We start from the raw sequence: 16,069 nt of genomic DNA, 5'->3' as shown, positions 1-16,069 counted from the left end.
ATCCTATGAGCTGTCATGCATGAGAAATATTTAATTGCAGCAAGATTGTTTCCGTTTCACTGCAGTTGGGGCTTAAGTGCTTAAGTTGATGTAAAAACTGCAGACTGTGGGGAATGAACAGTTCAGTCCAACGGAAAAAAACTTTAAATGAAAGAAAACTATTATTCAATACTATCTATAGCATTATGGATCTTACTGTAATATGTTCTTATTACAAATATGTTCATAACTTGGAGCTAGTTTCCCATTCTGTTGTTGTAATGTAACAGTATTTGTTGCTTTAATTGTATTGCCTGTACAATACTGAATTTTCATGTGCTCCAGTTATTGCTCATGCTTTTCTTTTTTCAGGGGCAAGTTTCAAAATCATATGCAAATGAATTTGTGTTTTACACATGCATATACAAAGAGGCTATATAGTATATATCATGAACTCCCACTGTGGTACATCAGTACAAGTAAAAGTGTTCACATTCCACCACTGCAGGCTGTGGTAATGTCAGCATGCCATCTGTGGCACACACACACACCAGTGTTCTGCCAACAGCCTATCCGTTTATTGCTTCTGGAGTCATCCCCAGAACTCTACTGCAGCTGCCAGTTACTATGGTATTACACTGATAACCTTTCATTTAGGTTACTGGGTTCATACAATATAAATAGGCTTGTCCTCGTCATTTGGTTGGCAGTAAATGGGGAGGGATTACCCTAGGACTTCTGGTTAGAATGCAGGAAAATAACCTGCAGACTGGGGGGATATGACACTGTGGATGTAATAGTTTGCATCTACTGCAATCATTAAAACCCTGAGTTGTACCAGAGCTAATATCACCTGAGGTGTCCAACATGTCAGTTAGTAGACAGCTGTGTCTAAGGCGCTCTCACGCTATCACCACTGCACACATGTTTGGCATGGGCGGCCCCCCATTGCAAATTAAACCCCGCCGCACTGTGCAACCCACACACACAGAGGTATTCTTGTGCATGCTCTGGTTATTCCAACGTGCATTATTAATAACAATGATTAATTAAAAAAATAATTTTCTTGTGTTTGACTCACAGTCAGCAATTTTAAAAAAAACATTAGAATAAGACAATCTTTCCAAATACACACGTATGAGCATGTCCAAACTATTGGGATTGCAATACCATGTAACTTGACTAAAGAAGGAGACTACACATAGTCTCTAAATAATATTAAATGTTTTAATTCAGTAATGTGCAGTGCAGTATAGCGTGTGATACACAAAATAGCAACTAAGGACATCAGTCACATTTCTCACCCGGACTCAGCTGCCCCCATCAATTTCCTGAAACAAAGAGCACACAACCAAAACACAAGGAAAATATAGGGTCACTGAGGTTTTCCCAGACTTTCTGCCCAGAGAAACCAAGAAATGCAAAAATAAAATTCAATGAAACACTTCGAGATCATCATAGTGCAGAGGAATCTAGTTTGTCCTGAGAGCATCATGCACAAGTCTGTGTGTGTGTGTGTGTGTGTGTGCGTGTGTTGTCCTTAAAGTGGCTTAAAGCCCAGTGCTTATCCAAATTTCCTAAAAACTGTGACGCACCCTCTCTCTCCTCTGACTCCTACACCTCACCCATCACACACACACACACAAACAAAAGGTAAGTTATCCACTTGTGTAACTCATGCACTTTGAGTCCTTTTCACATGGTTAACTGGTGTTTTACTTTCACCGTTGCTCTGTGACTCATAAACCGAAAGGTGTGTGTGTATTTGTGTAAGTGTAGGCGTGTGTGTGTGTGTGTATGCGTGCATGTCTATCTATAGTTATGAGGGCCAGTTTTGGTTCAATACCATCATTGTGAGGACATTGCGGCTGGTCCTCACAAAGGGCTGTTTGAGGGTTAAGACTTGGTTTTAGGATTAGACATTTAGTTGTGATGGTTAAGGTGAAGGGTGAGGGGCTATAGGGAATGCATTATGCCAATGAGTGTCCTCACAACTCTAGAGAGACAAGTGTGTGTGTGTGTGTGTGTGTGTGTAGCTGTTGCTGTTTTCATACTGGTGGTTGTGAATGAGTCACATCCTCTTCTTTAAGTGGACGCTCCAGTGTAGCTGTGGGTGTAAAAGCATGAATTTAAAGCACCTGTTGAGGCACCTGCTTTCCCTAAGTCCTCTCTGTCTCTTTCTCTCTTTCTGTTCCTCCATCTGTCCTTCTCTCTCTCTCTCTCTCTCTCTCTCTCTCTCTCTCCACCTGCCTCCCCTTCTTCACCTGTTTATGTTTGTTGGAATAAAACGAAACCCCCCAGGCCTGTTTTCCACTGAAGACTATTTTCATTCAGCAGGTTCTTCAGTTTCCTGGTTTCAACATCTCTTTACAAAGACATTGGATATTGTGTTCTTCTCTATTGTGTATCTGTGTCTTTTATTAAGGATGGTAAAAGGACACAGCAGTTCTCTCTGTGCCACATAATGAGCCACCTTTTATATTTGCACCCTTCCAGGCAAAGTGGAAATGATAGGAACATTTTTTTGCCAATGAACACGTTGTTCTCACAGCACCAAGCTTGTGTTATTTGTCTGCACTTTTTCAAGAGCTGAAACACCAATCTGTGTGTATTACCAACCTTGGCCCGATGGGGTTGAATTATACCAGTTGTTTATACACGTGCGTTCTGATGCAGACCTGACCTCACGTCTGATGATAAAACTTCCACACTGCACATGACTGTTGAACAAGTGGAATGTAGTTTGAAAGAAATCCCCATTGACAACATCTTTCCAGTTCCCTTCATACAAATTTAGAGTCACTTCCTCATGCTGGGCCTTCTGGGAGGAGACTGACCCATCAGCGAGGGTGTTGACTGGAAGGCAGCTGTTCCGCAATATTTGACCCGTGTCACCTCAACTTCTTCCCTTAAGTGATGCACATGGAACCAAAACTCCAGATTCTTAAAGAATCTCTTTTTTCTTTTATATTTAATAAATCACTGTGTACTAAAACACTTTCTTATTGATTAGGCTACATTCATACCACTTTGTTTTCGCCCCTTTGTCATACATACAGTTACCCGTTGTATCATTGTAAAATGCATCCCGCCATCCTTCTGGTTGGTCAACAACTCCCTTTACCTCCTGAGACACAGCCGCCCCAATAATAATATTATAAAGATGTCATTTTCATCTGGGAGTAAAAAAAATGTTATCCTTCATTTATCTAGTTTAGAACGCAGCTCAAACTGATCTGAAGCCAGAGGAAAGTGCTTCATTTTATTGTGTGTGCATTCATCTTTATGGCAGACAAAATGTGATTAAGCTATCTCCTGATTTTGGACGTATTATGTGTTTTGTCTGTGTGTATTATATGATGATATGTTATACATGTGAATTATATAGTTTATATAGCGGCGCTCTCATTACATGATTGACATTGAAGTAATTGTTGGAAAAGCTTTATGAATTGATGAGTTGCAGAAGCGACCTGATTCCCAAGTTGTTAAATGAGCTCAGCAGGGCGCAGCGGCAGCCAGTAGCACTGAGGCTTCTGCACAGATCAGCATGGAGGCATTGTGGTGCTAACTGTCTGTGATCCTCTATTGTTAATAAATGGCCGCTGCAACAATAGGTCACATTCCATCTCTGCCGGGTCCTGCCGCCCCTGCGGCTGTATCTCAGTGGTTGGATGAGAGGTGCGACTGACTGTGTATGTGTTTATGCACGTGCACATAAATATTTTTTATTTTATTTTTTTATTTTAGGCAAATGCACGGGGTCTTGTGTGCCTGCCTGCCTGCCTGCCTGCCTGCCTGCCTGCCTGCCTGCCTGCCTGCCTGCCTGCCTGCCTGCCTGCCTGCCTGCCTGCATTGTGTATGTTAGTCTGTGTGTGGTCTGACTGTGCGGTGACCACACTGTCACTAGAGGAGCTTCTCAGAGTTTCACATGGTTGAACTCACCCTCGATGACACTGTATGGCTCCACGCTGGGTCGCCCCTTCATCTGCTGCCATGCACGTTGGCCTCCATCGACCGCCCACTTAGATGACAGAGAGAGAAAAGAATGAGACAAATTACAGGGAAAATAGCTAAGTGGTACTAAGAAAGAGAAGGCTGCAATTCACAAACAACTTCAACAACCTCAAAAGCAGAATGACGTATATAATATCTTTATAACTAGTGCAGTGCCCGTTCTAAACCTGCGGAATCTCTGTGGAAACACAGGACACATCTTGTCCTGTGTTAATGCTGTGGAGCTACTTCAGAATTATTCCTTGTCATTAGTGGGTCCTCCTCAAACAGTTCTACAATATACCGTCACTTTTTACTGGTGTGTTCTGATGATTACTTGTCTGCAGAGCTTTTTATAGACAGTCTATGGTGCAGAGTTAGAAAACTTTGTGTTTTTCATACCTGGTTTATCTGCAATGAAGATATTAGCCAATGTTAGTCATAAAATGAAACTGAATTTGCTTTATTATTGTTCATGTGTGGATCATATATATAAGTGTGAATGATTTATTGACTGATGTTATTTGTCTATTTATTTCATCTCAGCTTTTTCAGTTAAGCAACTTTCACAACTGTTCAAAATAAAAGTTCTGTAATTCAGCTTGATAGTTGGCATTGCAGCAATAAAACAAACAATGTGCTTTTACTTTGAAGACTAATTGCCGGATGGGAAGTGATTCAGTTGAGAATGCCTGTGTCTCAGTCTGATCTGGCGTCGATTTGGACCTTGGGTTTGACCTAGTTACTGACCACAGCTTTAGTTTATCTGAAGATGTAGAAAAAGACACTTGCTATGCAGACTGACAGTTAAGGCACCCTGATTTCCTGATCTTCAAAATGTAGTGTACAATAGGAGTTAAAAAAGGTCACAGATTGGCTAATTGCCCGTTAGGCTCTTCAATTTTAAGACTCATCTAAAATTGAGTCTCTTGCCCTGGGAGCCATGCTCATTAAATCATCCTACCATGAGGGGATCTATCAGTAATAGGACCACAACCTATTTAGAGATATCCGACCCACAGGAGGCTAAAAGGAATTTCCCCAGTGAAATGCTTAATTTCCGTGAAGAAACAGCCCCTCTTATTTATTTATTTATTTCACTTACTTTTGTTTTTGGTGGGGCGGTGGATGTTCTATTGGTCCCCTGAAGGAGAGATGCTTGTTCACAGGGAGGTCAGAGGTGAGGCTCAGCACTACAGAGGTTCAGTGAGGGACGCTCCAGCCGTGGCTGCTCGCTGCCTCAGTGACGGTCCAAGTTAAGAGCAGGCTCCCTGCTCCCACAGTCACACCCCTCCACTACCATAGGTAAAAACAAACATCTCACTGTTCTCATTGATGCTTTCGCTTTCTGTTAATTAAACTGATGCTGCACATTTCATTGTGTCTGTGAAGGCATGTGGAAAAACTGACTTCCCTTTGTTTTTATTTATACCACTGGTGCAGCTACAGCCCTGAGACTGTCCTCCACATGCTAATGTCTGCGTTCCCGGCTTAGTTCCTCCTCAGCCATGCACATGTGAAAACCAGTATTTCAACACGGCGGAATTTCCAGTGGCTGCCAGTGACAGCTCTTTTAATTTGACAAGCATTGCAATAATATGGCTCTGAGATAACACTTGGGTGTTTGTTGTGTGTAGCCTTATGCTCAGAGAAGACTGAAGACGCAGACATCGCTGATGTGAAAGGTTGTGTGAAGGTGATGATTCATTCATGAGGGATTCCTGAAAACATTGTTATGAGTTTCACCTGCTCACGCTGACATGCACCACACAAAACAATTTATGTCTATAAGCAAACCATGCAAGACAACAGGATGACCCTGCTCTGAAGGTGGAGCGCTGCTGACTTTCACCTCTTGAATGACTCAAAGAATTGTGCTGATTGATTTCAGAATTATTTTTTCCCTTAAGCACAAACACCTGATTTTCACCTTTCTTTAAGACCCAAAGGACGTAATATTGTCTGTCATGTTGCTGTGAGTTGGCCTATATTTACATGTAAAATGATCACTGTCTGATTGTATGTGAAACGCATATCTCAAGAACGGTTGAAAGAAAGAAAGCTGTAACCAGAAAATATGAAGGTCAAATAAACAGCAATTCCAAACGGACATGTATTGTCTGTAAATCTAGTAACAAAGATGCTAATTAAGATGCTAATGATAATCACTCCCCAGATTATGTAAAAGATGCTCTTTTTGCCTCAATTAATTTTTAAAGGACCAAGGGCCAATGATGAAGTTCCTACACTATGTGTCGTGGACATTCATGCTTGTGGAACGGGCCTCACTGTTGTGGTCCAGCAAAAAGAAAATGACAGGCAGCTGTAACCTTACAGGTGTAACACTCACCTGGAACCAAACATTATTGCTTTGCCACCAAGAGTAGAGGGGAAAATAATAAGTATTTCCACTTGCAAAGCTCTTTATGTGCAGCTATCTGACCTGGTTTAGTTTGTAGCTACAAGTCGTATCAGGATTACCTCGTGCACCACTATTTATGCCTCAGCTAAAGTAAAAATGTTACTAAACCAGCAGCACTTGAGTCAAATATTTGACTTCTTTCTTCCCTGCTGGGCACAGAGATCTAGAAACTGCACTAAATGTTAACTAGGCCATCCCCGCCAACAGTTTGGCTCATCTCAGCTCACTAATATTGCAAGTCATCGTATCCATTAAATGTAATACTCTGAAATTCCTGTCCGGAACACTCTGCTCGCCAACAGGGATCATGTTCTTCCATCCACCTGCCAATCTTATCCAGCTACTGTATGTGTCTCTGTTTCATTGCTTTCACAGTGTGAAATGGACACACTGTCCTGCACAGTGTCTGTGTATGAAGATTTTCACTGTTATTTAGAAGAACTAGATTCAAGAAAAAAACAGACCCTCGTCAAGGTTGAGGAGAAATGGACAATGTGTTATACTCCTGTATCACATATTAAATGGGAAGAATAATCAGGAACCGAATGTGTGTAGCTCTTTGTGAGAACACCAAACTGTGTAACTTATTTAGCTGAAAATGTTGAAGGTATCAGGGGAAAAAAACAATGGTTGCTGTTGATTACACCTTTGTCTTTGATATTGGAAATGAACAGAGAGCGGAGAAAATACGGAGGAACTGCGGAGTCCATTGCATGTCTGAAAGCAACTTATGTAACGTCGGGGTAGTGGCGATCTAGCCCTTCAAACACCCCTTCAACCGCAGTGTATTCAGGACCCCCCTAAAAACAAAGGGGTAGACTGAAATTCCTAAATAGTTTACAAACGGACGAAGTGTATCAACATGGTGACCACTGAGGGTAAAATATCCATAAATGTAAGTATGAAATCTTACAAAATAACCATGAAAATTTTTTTTAAAACCCAGCGGAATATCTTAGTGTCAAGGATTCAGGGAAGTCCCTCTGAGGGAGAGTAACATTTTAAGCAGCAAATTTTGCAAACTTTCCCGTTCATGTTATAATGTTTTCATTGGGGGGCAGAAGGACTAACGTTACATTGGTTTTACCGATTTAAACATGCTCCCGACTCTGTATTGATCAATAGATCAATCTGTCCCATCTGTCCTGTAGCTGTCAGGTTATATTATTTTATTATCATATTATAATGTTGGTTGATAACGGTTGCTAATGTAATAATGTCAGTTGATATGTCACTGTAATAATATTGATTGGCTGCTGATGATGTAGCGAGTGGTTCCTAGGGGAAGATTTTCTGTCCCAGTCCCCTGTGGCTCTGTTTGAAGAGGGACACTACCAGCGAAGGGGACTTCATATCTGGAGGGGGAGAGAAATTGGGACAGGACCAAAGACAGTCACAGAAGTTGCAGGTGTTGATCTCTGTCATAGCAACAACATTCACAGAATCACTATCTTTTTGGCAATTTGTCTTCAAGTTCAAACACAACGTTTGTTTTGTTGCTGCAATGCTTCATGTCAAGATGAATTAAAGAGCTTTTATTTTGAAAAGTTGAGAACTTGGGCCTGAAGGTTGTTTCACAGACCTTGGAAATAGCCAACATTGTAATAAATAACTTAACTAGTCCAGTAGCTCCAGTTTTTGCTCATAGAGAAGCCAGCATTTTACAGTTTATTAACTTTCTACAGTAGATTGAAAACGTAATAAGAAAAAATATCTCCAGTTAAGTAAATCATTCAAATTTATGTATGAGCCATGTGATAACAGTAATGAAGCAAATGAAAAACATTGACTACAAAATCTAAATAACAAACAGTTTGAGGAGGACTCGTGGTGGAAATTTGGTCAACAAACGAGGTTCTGAGACAAGTTGCCTTTGTAAGTTTATTTGTAAAAGCTTCCTGCAGAAAGGATCACACAGGCAAGGTGGAGGTTGCAAGTGAGATGAAAGGTGAAGTTTCTGTGGTCATATTTAAGTGTCTGGGTTACCTCATGACACAAAAACACACGCAACGTATCGTCTGCAAAGGTTTGACTTATAGGCTGCATCCTATATGTGTTGGAGAGGAAATAGTATCATGTATGGTGAAGGTGTTGTGTCAGTCAGCTCAGTTCTTGGAACAAACGACAAACACAGTTAAACCACAGTAGAGAAAAAGGTCACCATAGAATTCAGGTGATCTCAGGATAAACTTCTGCAAGACATGAATAGACAAGGGGCTCACATGCTAGACAGTGGGTGCACCATGAAGTTTATGTTGAGCTGCACCCTAGATTGAAATGTCTGCTGTAAGCATTAACTAAGAAGTTATTAAGTAAATTTCCATTACACTCACGAATGACAAGGAATAATTCTGATGTAGCTCCAGAGCTTTAACACGGGACAAGAAAACAGACCATTCCAAACAGGCAGGTTTAGAACAGACACTGCAGTAGTTTAATGAATTAAACCACCCAACAGTACACACACACACACACACACACACACACACACACACACACACACACACACACACACACACACACACACACACACACACACAGTATAAGCCTCCATTCAGGACGTGTTGGAGGGTGTGTGTGAAGCGTGAGGACAGGGCTTCTGAAGAACTGTCAGCAGGGCTAATGCTAACAGTGAGCCAGCTGTTGATGATCAGTGAACTCTTCACTGTGTTGATCGGCTGCTTGCTGAACAATAACACCTCGTTCTCAGTTTCTACTCATCAACTACAGAGGATGTGACATGTGGGTGCGGAGGTTGTGCTCTTGCTTGAGGACACCTTTGACAGATCTGGCTGGATTGATGAAACAAATGTAGCGAGTAATATAACTAATCAATTAAAACAATACTTCTAATCATCAATTTGTCACAAGTGTTCGATTGCATTTGTCGTAACTCCACGATGGGTCATTCTGAACCGCGAGGAGTACTTTAGGTACTTTTTTCCTGATAATAGTTACGTACTTTTACTTTTCACTCTGCACTTTGCTGTTGCAGAAGCTGTCACTCAGATATTCTTCTGTTTGACCTGACTGAAGTTTCACAACCAGACAGATGATCAGCTCTGGGGCCTAATGTTATGAAAGCAGGCTGAGGTTGATTCAATTGGCTTCAAGCTATTGCAACCGTCCCCACCTGCCTGCACAGGATTCCTTCTTCAACTACTGACATGACAATGCATGACTAACATCACAAGGAGGCACACAGTGAAATGTATGGAATCTGACTGAATTATACCTTTGAGAAGGCAGAGCAGCGGAGTGCCTGGGCTCGTCTGCAGGACTGAAGTGTATTCATTCCTGAGCAGCTCACCTGCAGTAAAAGTTAAATGCACACCAGTGTGTTAATGGGTGGGTCGCAGCTGTCAGCATTTATTGCATAAGATGGGTCTCTGTCATGAGATTCTTCTGCTGCTCCCACGCCCCTAACTCAGAATAAAAGATCCAAAGGAGACGCCGAAAAATGTGTGCAGGTGTAACAAAAAAGGCATATGACAGAGATAAATAGGACACAGGTGAGAGGTGAGAACAAAGAGGAGTGAGGGGTGATTAACCAACATGGAAATCTCTTGTGTCAGCAGCTGACGTCTGCCTGGGTCTCAGGTTACAAGCTTGACTTGGACTGACGGGACCTGCTGTGATGGCCTGTATTTATTTAGCATGGCCACACTGTGGGATTTATCCCTCTTTGCTGTACTGCCACTCTGCCCCCCCCCCCTCTCTCTCTTTTTGGTGTAAACTCTCTCTCGCTCTGCACCACCCACCCCTTATCTCTTGTTTGCTAAGGATGTAGTAGAGCTGTACAGTAATTCTCCCAGGTAAGTAAACAGGACTCTCCTGTATGGCCAGTGTTGATCCACCAAGCCCTCTGCTTGCTGCTGACGTCAGGGCCAGAGAATGTAAACAAAGGCTGGGACTCCAGTCCGTGCCTATCCCACGTACCACTCACATCATTGGCCAGTGTTTATATTCGGTCTCCCGGCTCACAAGTGGCCAGGATGGCGTGTGAGCAGCTTGAGAGGAAAGTGCCACATCCGTGTGTGTTGTTCAAACTCACCCGGCGGCCAGAGAGTGCTGTGACGGGATATGCGGGTTTTGCATAGCTTTTGTTTGAACTGTCCACATTCTGAAGCACTGTGAGTTTGGCAGGCGATCATTTGTGGGAGAGGAGCAAAGTAAATAACTGCTCTGACGTAAAACAAAGGACATCTTTGACATAAAATAATAATAATAAAGTACGCACGTTGTTATATATTTAAGTGTGTGACAGCTTAGTATTAAGTATTTAAAATAGTTGCACTAGAGCACAGCCAACAGTAAAATATGATATATTAATACATCAGTAACAGTTCCAGAAATATAATATAAAGCAATCGCTTCAAGTACTAATAATATAAATATTATTAAATCTGTCTTTTAATTCCACAAACGTCTGTCTGTGGAACGAATATCTCGCGAACTGTTCATCCTATCTGCTTCAGACTTGGCAGTGCAGTCTCAAATTTGGTGCAATTTGGACATGCAATACATTCGATATGGATATAAATTTAATAAACTGACAAACAGCGCTGTGTATCAGTTAGAAGGGGTGGTCAGTCTGTGGACTGCGTTGAACATGTCTTTTACTACGTCCTCTGATAAACTACAGCAGTGGTGGGGAAACTTGCTTGTTGTGGTAATAATTTATACAGACCTTTGAAATAGTCGACATGCAATGTATGAAAAAATAACAGCATAAGAGCTTATATATAAAAACCACACACGCGAATTCAGTTTAATTTTATGAAAAACAAGGCTATGAAATCTTCACTGCAGATAAACTAGATAGGATGAACACAAAGTTTTCTAACTTCTCTCTGCACCATTGACTGTTTATAAAAAGCTCTGTTCTCACTAATGACAAGGAATAATAATGAAATAGCTCCAGAGCATTAACACAGGACAAGAAAACAGAACATTTCAAACAGGCAGGTTTAGAACAGACACTGCACATGAATGCAGGACTTCTTCTAGTATAATGGAGTATTTGTACACTGTATTTCAAAAAAATATCTGAATATTTGCGGACGTCTGTGTGCTATGCTAAGACATAGCTTTTATGAGATGCATTTTTGCAATTGTTTCAATTACATTTCTGGCTAAAATGTTGTGATGTCTCCCTAATCTCGTGCAGCTTTAAACAAACTAAGTTTTAAGTGCCAGCCGCTCCCATCATTCATCTGGCCAGCCAGCTGCTGTATGCTCATTGGATTGCCCCAACAATTTGCACGTCACCATGTGCTTCCTCCTTCATTAACTCCCACGGTGACCCTCCAGGTCTCCAGGGCCATACAAAAGTTTGTTCAGTGGCAAAGAGATAAGAGTGAAGGCCATGCACAGCCAATGAGAGAGAGAGAGAGAGAGAGAGAGAGAGAGAGAGAGAGAGATAGGAAAGAACAAACAAACGTGCAAAACTATGAGCATTTCATTCATAAAGATAAGTACCTCTGAGAAAGAAATAAAAAAAGAGCACTGGGAGAAAAATCTTCACTTCCTCAACAGTTTGTTTACAGAATACCGGATGCTGGGATGCTTTGAACATAAGAAGAAAAGACAACATGTCTGATGAGGCCCAAACTAATTAGCAAGAGATGTTTATTTACGTGTTTCCTGGTATTTTCATTCATTTTTATCAGGGGGATTGTGATCACATTTAAGAATGCAGGGTATGTGTCATTCTGTGAAGGCAGGAGGTAATCAGAGAAGAGAAGAGAAGAGAAGAGAAGAGAAGAGAAGAGAAGAGAAGAGAAGAGAGGAGAAAAGTTAAAAGTAAAAAGTAAAAAGTGAAATGTAATGGGATGAGAAGGTGAGGAGCAAAGGAATTTGTTCCTCTACATTCCCACCCTTCCCTCCAGGGAATGTATGGCCAGACTCCTAATGCTTTCTCCTTCAAGGCTAACACACACACACACACACACACACACACACACACACACACACACACACACACACACACACACACAGCTGCATGTGCCGGCCCCACGTGTGGAATGTCAGGAGAGACTGGAGGCCGGAGCCAAGGTGGGTGAGGCCGGCAAAGTGATGTTATGTGTCCACAGCCATTTAAAGGTTAATCCAGTCGTCAGGGAACAGAGAGGGAATCTGCAGGTACACAAACTTGGCCTCTTCAATGTGAATGGGACTCTCGACAATAGAGTTCATGATTTACATTGTAAAATGCAATTCAATTTACAAATAGGGGTTGCAGCTAAAATGAAGAGGGGCACACTGAATATTCGGCGATTCCCATCACGAATAAACATGAATAGCACTGATAAGGTGGGAACTCTGAGGTCAAATGGTATTTGTTAGTGTTGAGTATTAATGAAGATTTAAGTCATGGAAGGACTTCAGGAAAACACATTCAATCCCAACTTTTTATTCTTCTGAACTTTTGAATGGATGATTCTGTCTGGGTAGAGTTTACTCATCTGTCATGGAGTTTGGACATTTATGACTGGGTGCTATTAACATCGAGCTGAAATGTAAATTAATTTATAGTCAAAATTGTTATTAATATATATAAAAAAAGGATAAAACAGAAAAGGTTTTATTTGTTCTTTTACATTAGTGTTCTCGATGGGCATGAAGACTTAAATGAAACTGACAGTGTTAGCAATGTGCAATAAATGTGTGTAGTTGTATACATACTATAAAAAGTAACATGTTATATCACTTTGATTATACTGTTGGCACAAACAACATGTTTGTATTCCACAGAAAGAAAATATTCTAAAGATTCTAAGGGCTGGATAAGAACAAAACCCCTATAAACCATGTTCATTTTTCATTTTACACCCCAGGGTTAAACAAATGAGAAACAATATGTTAATGAAGTTGTTTTCAGACTGACACTGAACCTGGACAATCTCCTGAAATGATCCAGAGTGAGAAGGCTAATATCCGAGTCAGCCACCTGGGTAAAACTCTGAGTGTCCGAATGAGCCGAGAACAGAGCAGGAGATTATCCTGAGGATTCACCTCGAGCGAGTTGTTTTGTTAATGACGTTCCGAACACGTAACAGATGCCACACACGTGGAAGACACTGACAAAGCTGAGAATCTCCTGCTGCGTTGTTCATGTGTGAAACGCAAATTCTGGACCCAATTCTGCACATGTTTGAAAACGGCTTGTGAAGAGAAGAATATTTCGAGACCTGGACAAGAACAAAAAGCCTTTATACTATAAACTGTCATATTACGCCTCAGGATTAAACCAATGGTTGAGTTCTAGAGTTTATTTGGTAAGCAAAATGTTACCTCCAACAATGTTTGTTATGTTTTATATGTTTTGTGTTTATTGTTTTTAGCATTTTCAACGCAGGTCGTTTTTCAACATATTTGTGGATTTCTCAGTGAATAATTCATGGACCTTGATGAAAAACACGGCATGGTTATTGGACTGAGTGTGTGAAATTTGGTGCAGATCCAAATAAAAAGCCAGTTCTGTTGGGTCTTGGTGGAGGCATGAACTCTACTCAGCTCATATCTCCATACCTAAACATTTACATGAGAGTATAAGTCATCTCATCTAGAAAATTTACCACAATGTCAACTTTCCTTTAAAGGCACAAGGAGTTCTCCACATGTTGACTATTGTCGAGAGAAGCCATCATCATTACAAGTTGAAAACCATCGCTATGTGGGCTTATTGAAAAAAGGGACTACGTTTTTTTCTAGATCCCATTATCTTTTGAAACGTGGCCAGGATCAGACTCCAATGTGTATTGGTCATGGCCATGAAGTGCCTCGGATGCACAGAAGAACACACGCAGCACGCTGTGTACGAAAGTAGGCAAGGAGAAGAAGTCGGTAATAAACATGGAGGCCACAGATGTGAGCGTTTTCTCTTGATATGCATTCAAATACAGACCGGTTACGATACAACCCCTCAAGCAACTCCCCCGCCCATTCGCCTGTGCAAAATTATGAGTAATGTTGATGTATAGTGACGTTAATGTCGCATTGAATTCGGATACAGGTCACATGGCTGTTCAGACTGAGGTCACATTTTAAAAAAATCGGATGTGTATCTGATTTAGAACCACATATGAAAGTGGCCCAAATCGGATTTGAAAAGGTCAGATTCTGTGTGATTTGAGCTGTTCACGCTGTCATTAAACAATCAGATCTGGGTCACATTTTGGCTACTTCGGCCTGTTGTGTGAACATAGTCTGTCTTGTTTCAACATTAAAGGCTATATATATATATATATGCTCATATCTATATCTATATATATATGCACCATGACAGCTGACAGTCAAACACGAGGAAGAAAACCACCCATCCTGAGGTAACATGACATATGTGTGGGAAATCCCCACTAAACAGTTGATCTAATAGAACGGTTTGACACCTATTCATGCAAAATTGACCTGTACCTCCAGAATGCAGGTTCTTACTTAAGGTCTATTTATAGATATTTTTCTAAGCCTCCCGGTTGTAATGCTCGGAATGTTACATAAGGCTTAGAATGTTAAAACTGTAAGACATTTTGCAATACAACACATCTACAACTCTGTTCCCTTGCAGCTATTTGCCAAAGGCTGCATGTGCAAATGCAGAAACAACAATGAATTATGGAACAGGGGCTAAAATCTACATTTTGGTATAATAGCTGACTATGATGGTTCAGCAAAAATCATCAGTTATTAAGGAGAGAAAAAAGAAGAGAAAAAAAGAAGCAGCTGAGTCCTATTGTTTGAGTTCAGTGGGTTCGTGCTGGCTATCACAACCGGCAAAGTATGGGAACCTAATCAGAAACCTCACCGTCTCCTCCAAGCCGCTCTGGTATAACAATCAAGCAGGGCAAAATATCGTCTTCCACTTCCTGATGTGGGGTTTCCCAGGGAAGCAGCTTTGAGTATTTTTTTCTGGTCCATGACATCACCGGCAGTGGTGTTATGGTTCGGCCGGAGGAGAGGGAAAAGCTGGTGGGAAAACCCCCCTCTGCCATCTCGACAACAACAATAACCGCCCATCCCGCTTTCTGGGCCAAAATGCAAATCAACTGTAAGCAGTGCATCGGGGTGGGGGGGTGGAATGAGAGTGCGAAGGTGGGGTTGTTGGGTGGGGGCTGCATCGAGAGGCATGAACAAAGTAGAGCAGTGAAGAACTTTAAAAGGAAAGAAAAGCCAGAGAAAAACTATCTGAGACTGTGGTTGGGTCGTGGGGATTTTTTATTTACATGTTCCTCACTGAACAGTCGTATTCATTGGGGACAGGGCTATTTATATCTGCCACCAGTGTAACCTGTCCCTAGTGTTGTTTCTCATGTGAATAACTGGCCCATTCACTGCGCTCCAATGAGAACAGACCAGCTGATTGCCAAACGTGAAGAAAGAGCAGAGGGGAAGGACCCGTTCTATCCCTGTGGGAAGTTTCAAATAATCCCACCACCAACATTCTTGAAAGGTGACTGGCAACAGTGTCACTGGGCTGTTTGTGTGTTCTTCTGCTACACCACATTTAAATTCAATAGATCCGGATTTTTATTTGGATCTGCACCAAATTGCACACACTCAATAAATATAAGTCCCCTTAACATGCCTCATCTTTTTTCATCTAGATCAAAAAATTATTCGCCGATCAATCAACAAAATTTATAACAAATCGCATTACCTCACAATGTTTAG

The sequence above is a fragment of the Hippoglossus stenolepis genome, chromosome 6 (assembly GCF_022539355.2).
Source record: "Hippoglossus stenolepis isolate QCI-W04-F060 chromosome 6, HSTE1.2, whole genome shotgun sequence".
NCBI classification, from domain to species: Eukaryota; Metazoa; Chordata; class Actinopteri; order Pleuronectiformes; family Pleuronectidae; genus Hippoglossus; species Hippoglossus stenolepis.
The sequence above is the reverse complement of the archived record's forward strand: the minus strand, read 5'-3'. Positions refer to the sequence as shown.